Below are 19,472 nucleotides of genomic sequence, written 5' to 3'. Positions count from 1 at the left end.
GCAGGATTCAAATTTTCCATGATGCTTTACAATTTTCATCTTGGGTCGTATATTCAGACGTCAAGGGTCCGGAGCACCCTGTTGGCGGGTAGATTTTCAAAAAATTGAAAGCTGCGCGCGCTTCACCTTCATTGATCGGGGGTCGTGTCCAACAACCACCCTCTCTGCTGCGCCGCGGACAAGCGCTACCCTCTTCGTCGGCCGGGCTCCCGAAAAGGGACTCGCTCGACCTCGACTTTCAGGGCGGAGCCCGGAAAATCCTCGAATGACGAAGGAAAAAAATGTGTAAAAATCGCTCGAAAAAAAATTCAAAAAGGTGTTAAAAAAGTAAGGGAAAAATGCATCTTAGAAAAATATTTCAGCATAATATTTTTAAAGAGAAAAAAAATTTTCGTAAATTTTCGTTTTGCATAATTTAAAAATCGTTATTTACGGTACCTGGAATCTCAACATGAGATGAAAAATTTGGAAAAACAGTGAGGTAGTAAATGGTTCTCTTTCAAAATTCTTCTCTTAATTGGCATGTTCTCCAGGTACAAAAATGGCGGAGACATTCCAGACAGTAGTGTCCAGGGTAGGAAAATTTCTTCGGTAGGTCATTACGTTTCTAGCGGATTTTGAAAACGACCCCTGCCCGGCCGGTTCACCGCAGGATTTTTCAGTCTATGGGACCACCAACCCCGTTGTCGGGATCCGTATATATGGGAAGAGAGAGAGAACCGAGTTAACCTAACCTCAAAATTCCAGCATCAATTCTGGAGCCCCTCTAGTGTTCCACCCACCCGGTGCAATTAGGAACTACCCCTTCTATCCTATTCTGCCTCTATCCTCACTTCCCTTCAGGCTCCCACCCCTTGACGCTCCGGAGGCCACGTGATCCGAGCAACTACACTCTTGTTTTTAGGGGGTGGCTCAGGGGCTCGGGGAGGAAAGCCACGTCCGCGTCGCCATGACTACCATGGGGGGTGGTTATACTTGAAGGGTTACCGGTACAGTCCTTGCAAAATCGTGAAAACTATCCTCCTCGCGTACCAACTCACCACGTAAAAACTCAGCCAGTTTTAAACTGCACTTTTGTCGATGCTTTTACCCTGCTTTCCCTTTTCGTGACCTCCGCTGTTTACATCGCTTAAACGTCTAAGACAATTAATTCTCCCTCTTCGTTCGACATTTTATATTTTCTTTTCCATCGCACCAACCTCTCATTCCCATATACTTTATTTCTATTACCAAAATTCCTACCAGTCATTTTTTTGACATCTTTTAGGAATAAATTTTGAAAATGACAAATTCTCAAAATTTCAAAAATTTCCACAAAATCATTAGCTGTCAAAACTATTTTTTCTAGAATATAATTTGACATGCGTTAAAGTGCCGACTGAAAGTGCACGAGTAGATATGAGCATATTTAGACAGTCGAAAATCTCATGGAAAATTCATGCTCTTTCCCCATTAGGAAGTAGGAGGGTTTAATTATTTTAATCCGTTCACGGTTGCGGCGAACCGCGCGAGAAAACATTAATGTCCATTAATTCGGCGTGAGATCGATCGATCAGTCAATGCATTTTTACGTACTACCCCAAGAGCCAAACACAGTATTCATTTAGCGTTGCGAGCTGCGGCCGATGCACTTTCCTACTGTGAGACCCATCGGCGCTATAGACTACGAGGGATATGGGAAATGGTAAAACCGGAATTGCTATAAAAGGTGAAAGCTCAGGCCGAATGACAAGCCGTCCGGAAAACGCGGCTCTCGGCCGATAAGCTCGTTAGAATTACAAGGGCACCGCTAAAGGCACGCGAGGATGCGGACTTGTCAACACTCAACAGAGCGAATTCGCTAACGCGCTGAACCTAGTCGGATGCCTCGAGCACAAGCCACAATCTAATCATGGCAGGCCGCATTCGCATCCCCTATTTTACTCAACCACCCACTCCCTGAATGACCCTCTCTCTCACAATCTCCATCATCGTTTGGCGACTTAAGAAATAAAAAGAAATTGCAAAGAAGATGATATAGGCAATATCGATCGGAGTGTAATAATAATATTAATAATAAATTTTTCGAAAATAATAATTGAAACCAAAAATATCCGACTGGTAAAAATTTTCAAAATATGTTTCTTATCAAGGAATCTTCATAAGACGCTAGATGAACGACTCTGAAAAATATGACTTTTAGGGTTGAAATTTCTAAAATTCTAAGATGGCGGGATTCGACGCTAGGCTCTGACGTCTCGTTCGGGATGGTTCACCCTGGATATTTAGGAGAGAGTAGAGTCGGAGGGGAGTCATCTAGATGATCATCTGGTGGCAACGGTAGGAGCGGGTATCTATGTGACGATCACTGGGAACCCCTATAGCCCCGACGCCCGTCCGGTACGTGTAGCCTGCGTAGCCTGTATAGTTAGTAGGCGAAGGCGGAGTCTACTCTACATCTGCCCCGAGCCTCTACCTCCTCCTGGTAACATAGCATTAGGTAAGCTTTTCGTTTTATTGATTTTTCGAAAAAGCGCGTGCGCGCCCGGAGTCGGCCGCCAGCACTATCGCCTACGAACGAGCTAGCATGGCCCTTCCCGTGGACCTAAGGTCTTACCGCTAGACCTTTGCTAGATCTTTCGTAGCTCCTCTGTGACAATCATAAAAACTCTTCAAGGGTGTCTCTCGTTATGACAAATTCTGTCACCCTTGAACAAATAAAAAAAACTAATTTTTTTTCCTTTTCAGAAGAACACTCCAACATTTTCCACTGCTCGAATCCCGTCTGGAAGTAGTGTCATGGCATCCGCAGCATCCCTCGGTACCAGGTTTCTCTTAAGGGACGATAAAAAAAATCATACGATGACGCTAGACGAATTATCAATACATAAGAAAATCTTAAGACAATGATAAATAACGAAGCTGTAATAATAATCACAGAAAGATTTTAAAAGGTTAAAAAAAAAATTTCCAAAAAAAGTATCAATCAAAATAATTATTTCCTGTCGATTGAGAAAACGTCGAAAGCGAAAACTTTACTGATAACCAAAAATTCATCATTGCATCACAAGGCTTCCAAACATCCACCCATGTCCTAATTCCCTCCCTCGCCCTCTACGTTCCCGTTATCATCATTCTCTCATTCTCTATCCATTTCTCTCAGCAAACCCCGTCTGATTTCATCATCGTATCCGGGTCCGGGCTCAGCTGTGATTGGTTCTCCGTGCTACGGCCCTGTTTTTAAAATCATTGCCTTCCTACATAAACCATACACGCACGCACACACGTCTCACAACCCACGCACCCGTACACAGCAGCACAATGGCGCCCAGAGAGAAGGCACTTACGCATCTCCACGCACACAATTTTCAGTCGACCACCCCTCCACCCACAACGACCCCCCGCGCATCCTCCTCAAATCCCTATCCACCCCTTCCTTTATTCGCTGATGTCAGCCCGTCGTCATCAATCATCGCGATGCCACAGGCAGCCGACATTTTCCACAAAAACACAAGGCAGACTACCATCCCGCCACCCCTTCCCCGTGCCCCCTCACCCCGGACAATGACTCCCCCATCGGTACCATTGAGCACCAGGATTTTCCAACCCCCGCTACTCCAGACCCCCGTGACACATTCACTCACTAACGCGATGACCTTGGCTTCTCACGGACAGGCGAAAGGGATGGAGAGAGAAAAGGGTGGACGGTCTGAAGACACAGCTGCCGTCTTTTTAATATATACTAAGTCTAGGTATGGATATATGTATATATATCCGCAGTGTGGTTTAGGGTCTATGAAAACAAGCACGATCCACATGATGGTGACTGATGCCTGGAATATGAGTAACGTGAGAAATCCTTACGTGACGGAACGTGCGAGTTGTCCGCTCGCGTAAAAACGCAGAACTGAATCTGCGGGCGGGCGGGCGGCCGCGCCGCGCGGTATGGAGTGAGAGGCGTGACACGAGCCACTCGTGCTCCGATGAGGTTCGGCGAGGTGTACTGAGGTGAGGTGTAGCGTGGTGAGGTCTGATGGGGTGGGACACTGGCGGCCACGTATGATTGGCAACAATCGGTACACACGTCGAATCTTTCTTCCCGAGTAAATGGGAATAGTCTCTTCTCGCTCTTACACGTGGAATTTGGGGTTGACGTTTCATCCTCGTTTCATTCCTCTTTGCCATTCCTATGGTTGCTTTGGTATCGCGGTATCCTTTTCCGTGTCGCTATTGATACTCGTGTCCTTTTTCTGTCCCCACTTGCTTTTATTCATGTACGTGTTTGAATGTTTGTGCTGGTCATACTTTTTTTATTTATATTTTCCCTCTCTCTTCCGATACACCCCTTCTAGGCTTGCACTGTGTTTGCAATTTTCTGTATTTTTGTTTGTGTTCGGTGAAGGGGTCTATTGGCCTAATTGTATTTGGAAAAAATATGAGGAAGCGTCCAGGAGCAATTTTCTAATTGTCTGAGATTTGTGTATCTATATATTTGTAAATGCCATTGGGATCAAGTTAATAATTAGGTTTTATATATGGAGTATTTTTAAGGGTGGTACTAATGGTATTTGATTAACACGGTGCTCTAAGAGTCTGGTAGCAAAGGGATGCTTTTTTCTTTGGGTCTCTCGTATTATGTAAAGGTATTGTTTGGGTTGGATCGAAAGAGGGGCATTTGTCCTGGTGCCCCACCGAGGAACGTTGATTAAGGGGGCTTGGGGGGGTTATCGAATCAGAGTTCACTCTCCTCTCTATCTCGTGTTTGGTTTTTGCTTTTCCAGTTGGTGAATGCACGCTCATTTTTGGTCGATCAGAAGCGACAGAGACGGATTAGCCGCGCGTCCAAAAAAATTCGAATTATATTGAACATCGGGAAGGGCTGTGGTATCGAGAGTGGGAGAGGTACGCACGGGAAGAGAGGACGAGAGGAGAGATGTGGTACGAGAAGGAGAACGTGAGATAGAGGGAGACGAAGAGTGAGCGAGAGAGAATTTGGCATACGGGAAGAGGCGTGTAAATAGAGTGAACTGAGAGTGAAAATCATACAAGCTGTACTTGCCGCTGGCCAGTGTCACCGACGTGGTGGAGGGGATGATGCTGGGGACAACCAATTGACATAATTACTCACTTATTAACGCTTGAATTAGGCTACCTGACAGACCCCGTTGTTGCCACGTTAAACTTATCGATCTTACCTGTGGTCGCTGGCAAATAATAGCTCAAGTCACGGAACACTAGAGCCAATTTTTACCATAATTATGGTTGTCACTTACCGTTGTTTGTATTTGATTGGCTGTCCTCTTGGTTCCTTCTACCTTTGTGTTTTCCAGTTGAAAGATTATGTAACCTTGGTCACGCTGGCTCATTGTCTTTTGATATTTAATGACAGTCTTTGTATGTTATTATGTTGTAATTAGTTTGGTCTTCGATGATATTGTCGAATTTAGAGTGGGAAGCTTTTCTTCGTTTGGTCGCGTGACTTTGATTTAACGTATTATTACGAAAATCGCGACGTAATTGATCGCAACTTTGACGCGCCGACTTACCGTGTCCGGAGAAAACTCAACGGCGACTTCAGAATTTTTCCTTCCCACGGCAAGCTGTCATTTTTTCTTGATGGTGGCGACCCTATCGGGTATTCAATGAACTTTATAGAATGCTTTTCCGAGGGGTCGGTAAATTCATGTCTCTGGTGAGAAATGTCGGTAAAGTAGAATTCTAAGCTTACGGTACCCAAGTAGACCAATGGTTTTATGATTTATCACATTGTCTGAATTTGTTGGAATTTATATATTCAATTTTTTACTTCCGTTTCACTTTGATCCATTTAATGAGAATTTATCCAATTTGTGAAAAGTCAACCATGCCAATGTTAAGACGGAGATACCAGAAAATCATCAGGCATCACATCTAGCCGCAAATCCTCTTATCTACCCCGCGCACATTGAACATTAAATCCTATAATATTGACTTTGAGAAATTTTTCGAGAAACGATTACTTTTTCTCATAAAATTTTTTTAAAATCATAATTAAAAAAATGTTTGAAGTATAAAAATCTATTCCATAAAAAATACAAAATATTTTTCGGCTTAAAAAATAAGACATGGTAATATAGATTAGAGTTTCCGCGACTCTAGAATTTCTTGTTCGGGGACCAATGTGAAACTTTAATAAAGGATGCTACAGAAGTTGGATGGAACAATTCCAATAGGCTCATTCTCATTCCTGAAACGGGCACTCAGCCATTTCGTTCTATGCTCCATAAAGCCTCGCAGAAAATCATCCCTTAGGATGAAACGGTCCGTGGGTAAAATGTAAAATGTTAGGACGTAAAACTATCACCCTGTCCCTCCTGGCGAGCTGGCGCTACCCGTTTGGGCTCTTGGGTTTCCTCCCAACCTTCCTGGTACCACTACGACACAGGGGAGGGACTTGGTCCGTTCCCTCTTTCTGTTTGTCACCCTCGTAGGACCGGGATAGTTCCGTGTCCTCCAAACCTTGTGAAACCCTCAGGCTCTCAACCGTACGTAGATATGCGAATGTTTAACCCGGGACTAGGCGTGAGGGGTGTCTGAGATATCCCAACTTAATGCTTTTCAAATGGAAAACAAAGTCACGCGACCGCGTCTAGGGTAAGTAATGGCTATACGTAGATTATTCAAAAGACTCGTCATACTAAGAAATGAAAAAAAAAGAAAATTTTGAAAATTCTCGAATTTCAATCCAGACTCATTTTTTCTATAGCAAAAGCGTACAACCACATTTTGGTTTCTGCTTGAAACAAATTAATGTCAGAATCATTAAGTAAACTAACTAATATTTATTTGGAAAATGTTGGCTACTACAAATGGCAAAGGGATGAAAGGCTGGTAGAACATTGATTTTTGAAAAAATCTCCAGAGTCTCGTGAATTTTTTGAAATATTCTTCGCGGGAATTTATATATAACCAAACTTACGTGGGGATGCTCAGAATATTTGTCAACCCTTCCTAAAATCCACAAACATTTACGTACGATAGCGCAACCCTTGATAACCTTAAGATTATATCTGCATGATTTTCCGTTCCATCGGACCCGAAGAAAATTTTCAAAAGATTCACCCATAATTAATGTTGTATACATTAAAGTCAAAATAATCAGTAGTTGATAAATATAGACTGACACCAACAAGCTTAGAAATGTATTGAACGGTAAACCAGTTGTGCATCTACCTCTGAGCAGTCAGTCCGTTAATTCAATTAGTCCTCTATCGAAATACGTAATTTGTAGGTTAGACACGTAGAGAACCAGTTTTGAAATCTATGGAATATATAAGTAGTTAGATACATCAATAAGCAGACAGTGAGTGACCTAGGCAGGTTACGTAGGTAAGTTGGTAGGAAGGCATTCAGACAGGTAGGCAGGCAGGCAGGTTGCAGGACGAAGGTTCGCCTAGATATAATGAGAGGAACAGGGTGCGGCGTCGCGACGCGGAGGTAGCCAGGCGTCTCTCATTGATTACGCGAGAAAGAGGGAAAACTCCGGCGCGTGCAGAAAGTGTAGGCGTGGCGACGCATCGGCGTCTCGGCGCCTTATTCGTTGAAAACTTCGCGCTAAAACCCGCCCCCTTAACCCGGCAACCCTTGCGCGTCCATGTGTATGGGCACCCTTCGTTGCCGCCGACGCTTCCCGCTGAAGAACGGCAGGCGCGTTCCTGGCGTCCCGACGCCATCATTCCGACGATTTTTTGAGATGTTGGCTCCCTCTGTGCGGCCAAGCCGCGAACTTGCTCCTCCAGAACTAAACGCCACCCCCGCCCCTTTACTCGACACTCGCTACAGTCTATGTATATGCACATATATAGATATATAGTCCTTTACTATCACAAACTCCCATTCGAACTCGGAGGCAACGAACCCCTCGCGCCCAGCATCCCTCTACGCGCTACGAGAGACACCCTTGGAATCCACTGCCGTGAGAAAATCTCCCGCTTCCAGCGATCTGCCCTCTTCCGTTAAAAAATGGAACGTGCCGATTTTTGTTTCATTCTATTTTTCAACCCCTTCTCCCAGTCACCCCTTTTTCTTCCTGTACGAATCCTTCAAAATAAACTTCTGCGCACTCTCGATCACCCGCTCTCCTCGTCGACCCCTACTTTTCAATTGACTTCCGTTAATACCATCTCTAACCTGTACTGGAAACACTTTCGATGCCAGAAACATCTTCCATCGATTATCCATTCTCTCTCTCTCTCTCTCTCTCTCGCTCTATATATATATATATATATATATAACGCGCGCATTCAAACGTCTCAAATTTCAAACACGTATACGCAGAGTATCTAGAGTTTCATTGTCGGTTATATTACCGGAATACCTATAAGTAGGCATCGGTGTGTAAATAATCCACAAATGTATATCGAGCTTAGAATAATTATGGTTAATGAAAAAAGAGTATTTTCTATGGTCTATAATTATTAATAGTCAGGCTGTGTATACGTTATGATTATTAAAATTGAATACGTACGGGATACACGCATGCACGTATTCATACTCATACTCATGCTCAGGTTCATTTGTTGGTATCTCAAAGCCGGTGGCTGTACCAACGTTATGGTTCTCCACAAATACGGGGTTGAAAAATTAGACTCCTTACAAAAACTCGAAAGGGTGCACGAGCGAGAGGTACCTTGATATCGTTAAAAAAGATAGAAAGGCACTGAGTAAGGGGTTGATACGAAATGAGCAGGCTAGATATGTTCGTATGTATATACGTAGAGAGAGAGGCAGAGAGAGAAAATGGGAAATGCCTAAAAGAGAAAAGAGGAAACAGAATGTACCAGAGGAGAGGAGAAAAATTTCAGAGTACCAATGGAAGTGGAACAGGGGATAGAAGCCCGACCAATGTAAATACGACACGTTGCCAATGCGCGACCGTACGCACTCCGGTGCTTTTTACAAAGGGTGTCCCCGAAAGTATGGGACGTGCTTACCCAGGAAAAAGGGATCATAATGAATAAATAAGCTAACCCCTGGAAGGGGTCGCTTCCCCAGTTATGCCGGCAGAGACGTATCCACCGCCATTTTGGCGAACGCCAAGAATCTCATTTCTCTACCAGAATCTACATATATATATTTATATATTAAAGTGTAATTATATATATTGAATACAAATATATATGTTATATGCAACCTCTTGACTTCATTTGGCAAAATAAAATATTCCCTCATAGTATAAGGTCGGTAACAAGCTACTTCGAAATAGATCTGCTTTTTTTTTTCTTGTAAAACGTAATAAATTTTCAAAGAAACGTAGACAAAGAATGACAAAGCAAAACGGAGTGATAGCTATAGGAATACTGCTGATAGAAGGAGTATGAGGATTCGTTTAATATCCAATTTCCGAGATGTCAATCCTTTAACAAATTACCGGTCATCTAGTAGAAATGTACTCCGGCGGTCAGGCAGTGAAGCAGGCAGGAGGTAGTCAGCCAGGCGACTCAGTGAGGCAGGCGGTAGGCAGTCAGTAGGCAGTCAGGCATACAGTTCAGGTCCCATCTCATTTCCCGGCATTCTCTCGTCGGCGACAAACAGGACCGATTACTGGGTTCATTCGTGATAGGATGCGACGTGATGAGTACCTACGCACTTTTCATGCATGAAGGCAGCAAATAAACGAAATGGGACAACGGTGAAGAGAGTGGGGGAGTTTGAAGGAGACCCTACGAAAAGAAGGAAAAGAGAAGGAAAGAAAAATCATATCCGCTCCAGATCGATTTATTAAGAATTGGTTATGTTGGATAAAACCGGATATACGTGTCATATACCGGATACCAGGTGGTACCAGGACGCTATCGTCAAAAGATTTTCTGCATTGGATTTATGGCAACGTTGGTATCATAAGGTTACTATGGACTTGGCATTATTTTCGTATGGTAACATTTTTTGTAAAAAAACATTTTTTATGCATTTTTCGTATTGTTATTTTTTGGCTTCTTTTAAACCATCCCTAGGATCCTCAGGTCCTTTAATTAAATATTTAATGGATTTTAAGTGAATGACGTCGATAAACGCGGAGAATGAATAAAGGAGGATTTTACCTATACAGGGGTAGTTTATTTGGAAGTAGAGACTTGGGTGGGCTTAACGTGTCTGGAACTGCGTTCGCCATTTTAGATAACCGGATGGCAGGATAAAGTATTATGGCGCATAAAGATCTTGACGCTACGGGCAATTACACATGACTATAGGGAGTAAAGAGTCGGGGGATTGGTTTAATCGGGAGGACTAGGTAGGATGAGACCGGGATGAGAAATCATTTGATAATTTTTTTTTTTTGAAGGAATAAAAATAAAACAGCAAAGGAATAGGGAACAAGGAATGCTTTATGATAAATATTTTTTTAGTCAAGAAATGACGCTACCAGCAGGGTGAGAGACAAAGTAGTCTTTGAAACATCCTGTAGAAATGGCGTCCTCCTGGCTGTGCAGATAGCGAGCTCATTTTTATAACTGGGACGTGCCTCTGAAGTAAAACTGTTGAAAAATGATATCCGAACCTTCTATCCCTACTTTCTGCTGCCTGCTACTACTACTACTACTGCTATTACAGTACTACACTACTATTACTACTTCTACTACGTCTGCTACTACTGCTACCATTATACTGGATATAATTTTTATAGATGCCCCTGTTTCTACGACGTGGAGGAACCAAGTTTTTCATCCCTTATTCTTCCTCCTGATGATTTAGTTTTATTATTTGTTCGTTTCTTCTTGACAGTGTAATTTTGTTGACTTCATTTTTAGTTAGGTGATAATAGATATTTAATTTTCCGTCTACTTATAATTCTGAAATTCTGGTTCTCGGTTGAAATTATTCTTATATATATATATATATATAAATACTTAGACAAATATTTTAATCATTAAGGAGAAAAATAAATATTATAACAATTTATTAAGACGAGTTACTGGTTACCAATGACCCTGTACAAAATAAAAGACGAAATTATGCAGGAGTCTAAGGGATGAAAATCCCAGTGATCCTCCATGGTCGTAATGGCTGGAGAACGGAGGCGCTTAAAATTCTGTAAAAAGAGCATAGAGAAGATTAGATTAATGGTTGAGAAATGCAAATTGTCCGGTAACTCCCGGTGAGGTTGGTAGACTGGGTTGGGTGGGTGGGTGGTCGGGTAAGGGTGCCCACCCGCTTAGCAGCGAGCAAAACCCCCTTAGAAATATATCGTAGGTCATTTCCCTTGCTAAACTCCAAAAAAAAAAAAAAGTAATGGTAGCATATCCATAGCCTCCTCCTCGTGAACCTAGTAGGTAAACCATACCCTACGTGCACTAGAAAACTACCCCCTTCGTTATACCTTTCCAAGCATCAAGCTCTGCTCAACATCCCCCGCCCTTCCCCTCGGCACGCCACATAACCAAGGTATACAATGTGCATTCAATGTGTACAGGACATGTAGGCAATATGGGTAACGGGGGAGGTAGAAAGGCAGACAAGCAGGACAGGTATAGTTACCCCAGTGCAGAGAAGCAATGCAGAATACGCGCAGCATGAGAAAAATGGCCGCGAATTTGTTTGAGAGTAGAACCGACGCGAGAAGGGTTGCAAACGCGGCAAAGTAATCGGCAATAGTTTATTTTTGCGGATGGTTAAGCGCGCCCGATTTATCGACTCGATTCAATTGATTATCCCTCCCGGTTTCCACCTGCCCTTTTTCAACAGCGATGGATGAGCCATCTACGGTTCCTCTTTAATCCTTCGACCGATACTTTTCTTCAAAATCCTTTTCTGTACTTTATCAACCATATATTTTTCTGCACCAACGCTTAGTTCAGTCAGGCGAACTTGACCTGGGATACCGATCCTGATTATGTTACTCTGAGAATTCTTGAGAATTTCTAGAGTTCAAAGGTCACTTTTTTAAATCGTTTCCATGGCTTACCTGGTACCGTTATTCTACTGGTTATGGCTTTATTGCCTGTTGACAATGAGACCGTTTTATATTAGATTAGTTCCTTTTTAAGGAAAATATTTGCAGACGTCGATTCACGGTATTAGTGTTGATTACCGTATAGATACGTTAGTCAGACGATAACGATGTTTATGTATTTTTACCCTGTTAGAATTGTTAGGAAAACCTGGAGCAATGCAACGCTGAATGCATACCACCCACGTGGTTTATCCAATCTGGCGCATGCATTAGCTACCATCCAACAGGACTTGCATTTCCGCTTAATAGCCTACAGTATTTCGTAATTAGCACATTCCTTAATCCGAGTATAACTGCTAAATATTTTCATAGACGCTTTATTAATGTAACACGTGCTAGATAAGAGGCGAGAGATTGTAACCGGAAGTTGTAGAGAAACCGAGCATAGTACCGGATAGGAAAACTAACTTTTTTTTTACTTTTATCATTTTGTTGGGGATGCTCAATCGCTAGACTCGATGCATCCTCAAGAGTCACCAGCATCATCCTTCAGCTAATTTTACACGGTTTAGGTGCCTCTAATATCTAGAAATCTATGTTGCTAGACGGCGTTCAAATGCTGCTAAAAAAAAAGATAAAGGAGTAGACGCAGCTACACTTATTTTCATACGTGGCGCCTGAGCCGGAAGAGGGTCCTGCGGGAGGACCTCCGGCCTCATTTGTTATCCTTAATGTCCTGGTTTGCTTCCCGGCATAACCTCCACCTACCATTTCTGCATCTCTTCTCTGGCAGATCTTACCAGGATATACGGACATGTACCCGGAGGAATATTCTGGAAGTCATGGCTGTTTCCATGCAGTTGGATGATTCAGTGTCGACCAAACTCCTGGTAGGATAACGGTGACCAAGGTAACGGGGAAGAGTCCTTCTCATTATCTTGAATATAAATATCGTCCACTTAGCCCCGTAACTTCCATCCCTCGAGACGGGATAACGAGGTGGGTACCTCAAAAAAATCTAGGAACTACCTAGGATGGTCGGTACCAAAAAAAGAAAAAATCAAGGATGACGATAATTATTAATACGATAATTTTTGCAAAATCTTCATATTTATCATGTAACCTTTTTTATTATCAATATTGTTTTGATCAACCCTTTTTCATCTCAATACCCTCCTGCCTATTTCCACCGCCACGAAGAAAGATATATTGAAAAGGGACACGTCCCGTTATAATTTACGACTAGCAATCGCAAACTTGCACTTGGTCCTGGAGTCAGGAGTACGTCGAGGAATTATTAGGTAGACTCAGGATGGTTCGCCAGGGTGCAGCCTGTTCGGCTCCCTCGGTAACCGTAGAGGACTCCGCTCCTCGTTCGCTAATATGAATGTCCTGTCAGTAGCAGCGGCTCCTTGCCAAGAACGCGCCGCTTGCTAATATGCCCGCTTGAAGGGAATATTTACGAGGGTGAAAAAAAAACTGACACAGTCAAACAGTCTCACAGACGTAAGTAGACGTGGAACGAAAGAAAAAAAGAAAAAGGTTTTTAAAACGGATCCGTCGTATCTTTGAATTTTTGAAATTTAAGCAACGGGATTGGTAAAAGGGGTGATAGGATAAAATTATGGGGTTGTCACGTGATCAAATTGGTATTCCTCTCCTTATTCGCCAAGGGGGACACTTTGAAAAATGTTGATGAGACTCCGACATGGCGGTACCCTCTCCTCTTCCTGCCCCCCCTGATGGTGAACTGTGATTGTGAATGGTGGGCTCGATTGCGGAGTGACGTCGAGTAAGAGTGAAATTGGGAAGAGGCCAGGGTGAGGAACGAGGAGTGGATTCCTTTGTGGGGCCGATTGGAACGGAAGGGAATCGAATGGATTTCACAAAGGGATCTCAAACGGGTTATCCTCCAGGACCCAGAGTCCTGGAAACCAGAGTGTCGTGGTTCAGCACTCACATCCAGAAGGGAAATATTTTGATATTATATCGAGACAAATCGAAATTCTCTCATTCTGGTTAATCGAGCGTTGGCCAGGATGCGTACTGGCCACGTGGAGAACGCAACAAAGACAAGGGGGTACTCCCAACTGATACACAAAAAATAAAAGAAAGGTTTTCGAATGGAGGCCACAGAATACGTCAAACGTATATTCACTGTGTTGAGTTGTATACGTATCCGTAGAGTACATAAGGGATGCTAGAGAGTCAGATGAGGACCTGGAAATTTCATCGGGACCAGGTCCAGCGACCTATTAACGCTTAGGAGGGCCAGTTTTTTTTATTTAATTTTTCAAACGGAATAACGTATCCGTCGTACCAACCCTTTTTTTTATCGTGTACATTTTTTTTGCTTCACCTGTTATTGCCCGATAAGGAGTTCCGGTGTGACGTACACGGCCGAAAGAGCGCGACGCGCGCACACTCCATCGCGATTCGCTAAAACGAAATGTCGTCAACTTTCGAAGCGAACCATGAGAAAGGGAGGCAGGGATTTAGGAAATGATGAAGAGCAAAAGGGAGAGAGAGAGAGAGAGAGAGTGAGTGAGGCCTTGGGGGTAAGGAGGGACAGGGTAGTTTGGGCACTGGTAAGAGGGGGTGGGTCCGATGGGAGAGGAAAAAAGCGTTGCTGCCTTTATGGAAATTTCGACGGCGTAATGGAAGGACGCCTAATTTTTTTTCCTCGCAAGGGCGGCTCCCGCTCACGGTCGACGCCATTTTTTCCCAGGCGAAAGGGAAAGGGTCGGGAGCCCCCGAATTTACTCCAATTACTCTTCTCCCGGGGATTACGCATTAGCGAAAATATTATCGATAGCTGGACTCAAGCTACGATGCCACGGAAACGATATCGCACTGGAAATGGCTTTTTTTAGCTTATTTTCTAGGGCGCCACGTGACGCTTTTGCTTGAGCGTCAATGAGCATACGTCACTGGTATTTCGGAATAGATCTGATAATCTGTAGCTTCGAAGTAACAAGGATGGGGGTATATACTTATGTGAACATGTATGCTAGTGCTGTGTTGGTATCTACTTCAATTTTTTTCATTTTCATTTATATTTTATTTTTCTTTATTTTTTTACTAAATTTTCCTTTTTATGTTTCATTTCTATTTTATTTCTTACGCCGAAAGCAAGAGGATGTTATCAATTTGCAGGATGATAGTAATTGGCGTGACTTCTTTCATTCCACACGGTTTCGGAGCAGTGATAGGTGATTAATTTTTATTGAAATCAATTTTTGTTGATACTGATACCTAGGTAGGTAGCTAAATTTGGTTGGTACGAGAGATTTTTTGAAAGTCAGGAAACACTTCTTCAGGAAAGACTTCTTAGAGAACTGATCGATGGTAGTATATAATTCATTTCAAATTTTAATGTAATACAACGCATCATTGTTTGTTAGGTTCATTTAGTTTAGAGAAATACGTATTAGCTTTGTTTGTAATGAAATATTTGACGAATTTGTGGTTTTTAAATTTAATTATTTTTTGGTGTACTTTTGCTAGGAGTAACATGCAGGCAAGTGGTAAAGGGTTTGTCAATGGAATTTCGTATATTTTTATTTGGTTAATTATGTGGGAAAATATGAAAAATGTGAGAATATTAAGAAGAAATATTTGTACTTTGTGCTGATTGCTATTTCTAGGAATATTTTCATTTTTTAAATTTTTTATTGAACGTTTTTTAGGGTCTTTAATTTTTTATCGTTGGTAACCTAGCACTTTGAATCTTTAAAAAGTGTCTAATGCGTGTCGGTAATACTTATCGTATGTAAAATGTAGATAGAATCTATGTGGAGACGTTGAGAATAATTTTTGAGTGAAAATGTAAAAAAAAATTATGTCCGTTTTTAAGGTTTTAATCGAAACGCGTGTCGCCCGTACGAAATGCTACGAGAGCGCGCGCCGTCGGACGGAGGCTGCTGAAGAAGACATTTAAGTTTCATGATTTTTACCAGTTTTTTTATAATATTTGTTCATTGACACTTCGAATTTTCACAAAACATACAGAAAGACACGGGTACCAACGTCCTCCTGGTTCATAATATCACTTTATGTTACAAAACACCATAATATCCTACAATATGCATTAGATGAGATTTAAAATAGAAAGTTCTCAAAATCCCAAAACAAATGAAATAAAATTCATATCCCAAAAACAACTCACGAGTTATAAAGGTACCGTACACACTGTTAGCGTCATGCAAACAATTTAAATGTTTCGAAAAATTATAATTTGATAAAAGTGCCTGACTTTCCAGTCGAAATAAAATATTTGTCGCTTAAAATACTAAATCCAAAAATCCCTAAAACCCTTTTTTCGACTTATTTCCAAAGTTCCAATACTACTACGAAACTCCACAATCCCGTCTTCCAAAAAGAAAATAATAAGCAGGAAAGTTCAGATTTCCCAGAGCAAAGCGACAGAACTGTTCTCCGGCTCTAGATACAGAGGAAACCTGTGTCTTTTGACGTGGGAAAGTTTCCACGAGGATATAATGCAGTCATTGTGCCTTTCTAGTTGGCACACGGAGAGACAGGCTCGCGTTCGAACACGCAGCCAACTGAATAGACACGAGCTCGTTCTTCTATTGATATAAAAGTTTTCAAGCAGTTTCGCAAGCTTCGTGCCACTGTCGAGAGTTAGGTGCATAGGAGCAACAAGTTATGGAGGCGAGGAACGAAGGCAACCAGGCCAACCAAGCAATGATGCACCGATGCAACCAAGTAAGTCAGCCACCAAGTCGACCAGCCATCCAGCCGCTCCTGCCGTCCCAGCCATCCGACTAGGAAGGCAGGTACCTGAATAAAGGATGGTCTCGTAGAGTCAAGGTAGTTTTTGTCGTAGTCCGATGCATCGTGCAAATATTTAACGAATTGGCGAAGCTAAACTGCCTCCGTAGCAAAAGTTGTCACCAGACTCCCTGAATTATTTAGAAATTTTACGAAACCCACCCGATTCCACTAGAAAACTTTCATCCTTTGAGCAGCACCACCCTCCTGGGAAATCGAAGCTAGCGAAGCATAATTGGTATTCCGATTCGGCGCAGACGTTGACGTCCGTATAATGATTTTCGAATTTTCCAGCATCCCCTAAAGCTCCATCGCCCGAGGGTCTCTGAGAAGTAGAAAATGGCGCCCGCCCGCAAGTGAAGCACGTATAGGAGTCATCAATAAAGCTTATGGAACTCATACAACGAAGAGGGTTAATTCCAAAAAAAATATTAAACACAAAAGGTATATCAACGTAATCCTTGAGATGGTTACGATACGTATTACAGTGAAATGGAACGGAATAGTTCGTGGGTGCTGGAGAATTTTTCGCAAGTTCACCAGCCTCCATGCCGGTATAGCATAATAAGCATTACCCAGTTCACCCATAATCCAGATCGGGATTCCGAGCAACGGGCTTTTGTGAATACGCAAATGTTCTTTTGTTTACAGAAACGCTTTTGCGTTGGGTTTCTACCGGCCATCGCGTATATATCCACCTCCACGTGTATCCCCCTTCCGACCCCCCCACTACACCCGTGGATCCCTTTGGATCACTTTTCGAAACCCTCTGCTATATAGGTCCACATCCTATACCTCCTTCACCACCCTACATCCCTTAAAGCGACTACCCACTCACCGCCCCCGCTTGGTCCCCTCAAAAATGGTGAACGCTAAATGCTAAATGACCTCGCGTTGCGTTACGTTGCGTTACGTTGCGTTACGTTGCGGAGAGGTTTGTGTGCCTGGCACGTTGATGCGTTGGGCGTCGTAAGCCCCCTCCGACCCTCTTTCACCCTTCACCAGCGCACACACTCCTCGGCCATCCTCTTCAGCCCCTCGCGACGTCACGACGGAAGCCAGGAAGCCTCCCGCGCAAGATGGCTCCCATTGTCCGCCTCGTACTTTGAAATATTATACGGCGTATCGCAACGGTGCCCTGCTAACAATGAGATATTATCCGGCTTTTGTTACAATTTTTTTGGCTAATTTTTATTAAATTCATACCGACGACGTTCCCGCGACTTGATCGTACGAAAATGCCTTCTTGATTGGTCATCTTCTTCGATAGGCTTCGAATGGCTCTTTCGCGTTCGAAAACGGTAGGAAGATTTTATGAAAATTCACCTTGAATTTTTCCAGAGGATGGTCTTGTAATTCATTTGAGAGATTGATGGCAGTAAGAAAATCAATTAGACTTTTTTTATTAAGTGAATGTGTTTGGCAATTTTTAAAAAATTAATTAGGTTATATCTGACAAATTAATTGATCTTTGATTGGCAGGTGCGAAGAGTGCGTCTATGGATTTGTTGTTTACTCGAGATTTGGTACCTCATAAATTCTTAATCGGCACAGCAGCATCGTCGATACTTCGATTGGCCATACTGGGTACGGGATAGTGGTGTAATTTCACATAGTCTGCAGTCCACGTGGATTAATCAAGCGGTAGAAAAACTGAAAGAGGAAGCTATTGACAGCGGATGCTGTATGAAAAATAAATGAAATTCAATGGCGGCCGGAAGTGGCTGGTTAATAAGCAAAAATCTGTCAGCCAACGGCAAGTTGTTGTTTAGAAGTTAATTGCGACGTCCAATTTCGTGGGAATGATTGTATTGATTATGTACAACAATCAGAAAATAATCAATCGGATTGTTTTATTGACACTAAGAAATTTAAGTATTTCCAGATAATTTTTATAGTTTGCATGGATAATAGTTTCCAAAGCTGTTTATGTGAATATTTTTCACTTTTTTTTTCAAATACTGACAGTAAAGTCGTTAAATAAACCTTATTGCCTTTTTTTTAGTTATAAGAAACGATCATCAAAATATTTCGATAATGTTGGATTTACTTTTTTATCGATATTTTGAGTCTGTTATTTTTTATCGTGGAAAAAACACGAGCTGCCAGATACCGTAGACGATATCTCGAATTTATATTTGATTTTATTCGATGAAATTCACTGAATATTAATATTTATATTACCATGAAAAAAAGTTAGCAGGTTCGATGGTCCACGTTACGAGAATGTCAATTTTTACAATAAAATTGTCAATAAGTGAAATCAAAATGTTCTTCGGCTACGGCTGTCCGCCGACGGCCGTTGAATTTTTTGCGACTCCACAGTCAACTCTAAGTTTTCATGTATATTCTGAAAAATTTTTAAGCACTTTATACGTCAGACACTTTGACAAAGGCACAATGAACATTATCGTTATTAGAAAATATGAAAAATATTTCTATGAAATCCAAAATTCACGATAGCAGCGGTAATATCTTAGTATGAATTTTCGCCGACGGACTGAAAGACTATTATTTTTTTATAGTTAAGAATAGAAAATTTATGTCTTTGCCGCAATGAAATAAATTTTGAAAATCTCCAGATCAACAATACATTTTTTATACATTGATTTTTTCGAATTTCCGTTTGCAATATGAAAAACAAGGTGCCGTTGCGCGTCGCCGTTTGCAGACTTGACGCGTTTACGTTTACGTTTCTCCTAGTAATTAGTGAAATAATTTGAAAACAATATTCAAATTTTCAAAGATTCTCGAACGGATGATCTGCTTT

Source organism: Cephus cinctus, unplaced genomic scaffold (genome assembly GCF_000341935.2).
Source record: "Cephus cinctus unplaced genomic scaffold, Ccin1 Ccin1_scaffold0129, whole genome shotgun sequence".
Lineage (NCBI taxonomy): Eukaryota > Metazoa > Arthropoda > Insecta > Hymenoptera > Cephidae > Cephus > Cephus cinctus.
The sequence above is the reverse complement of the archived record's forward strand: the minus strand, read 5'-3'. Positions refer to the sequence as shown.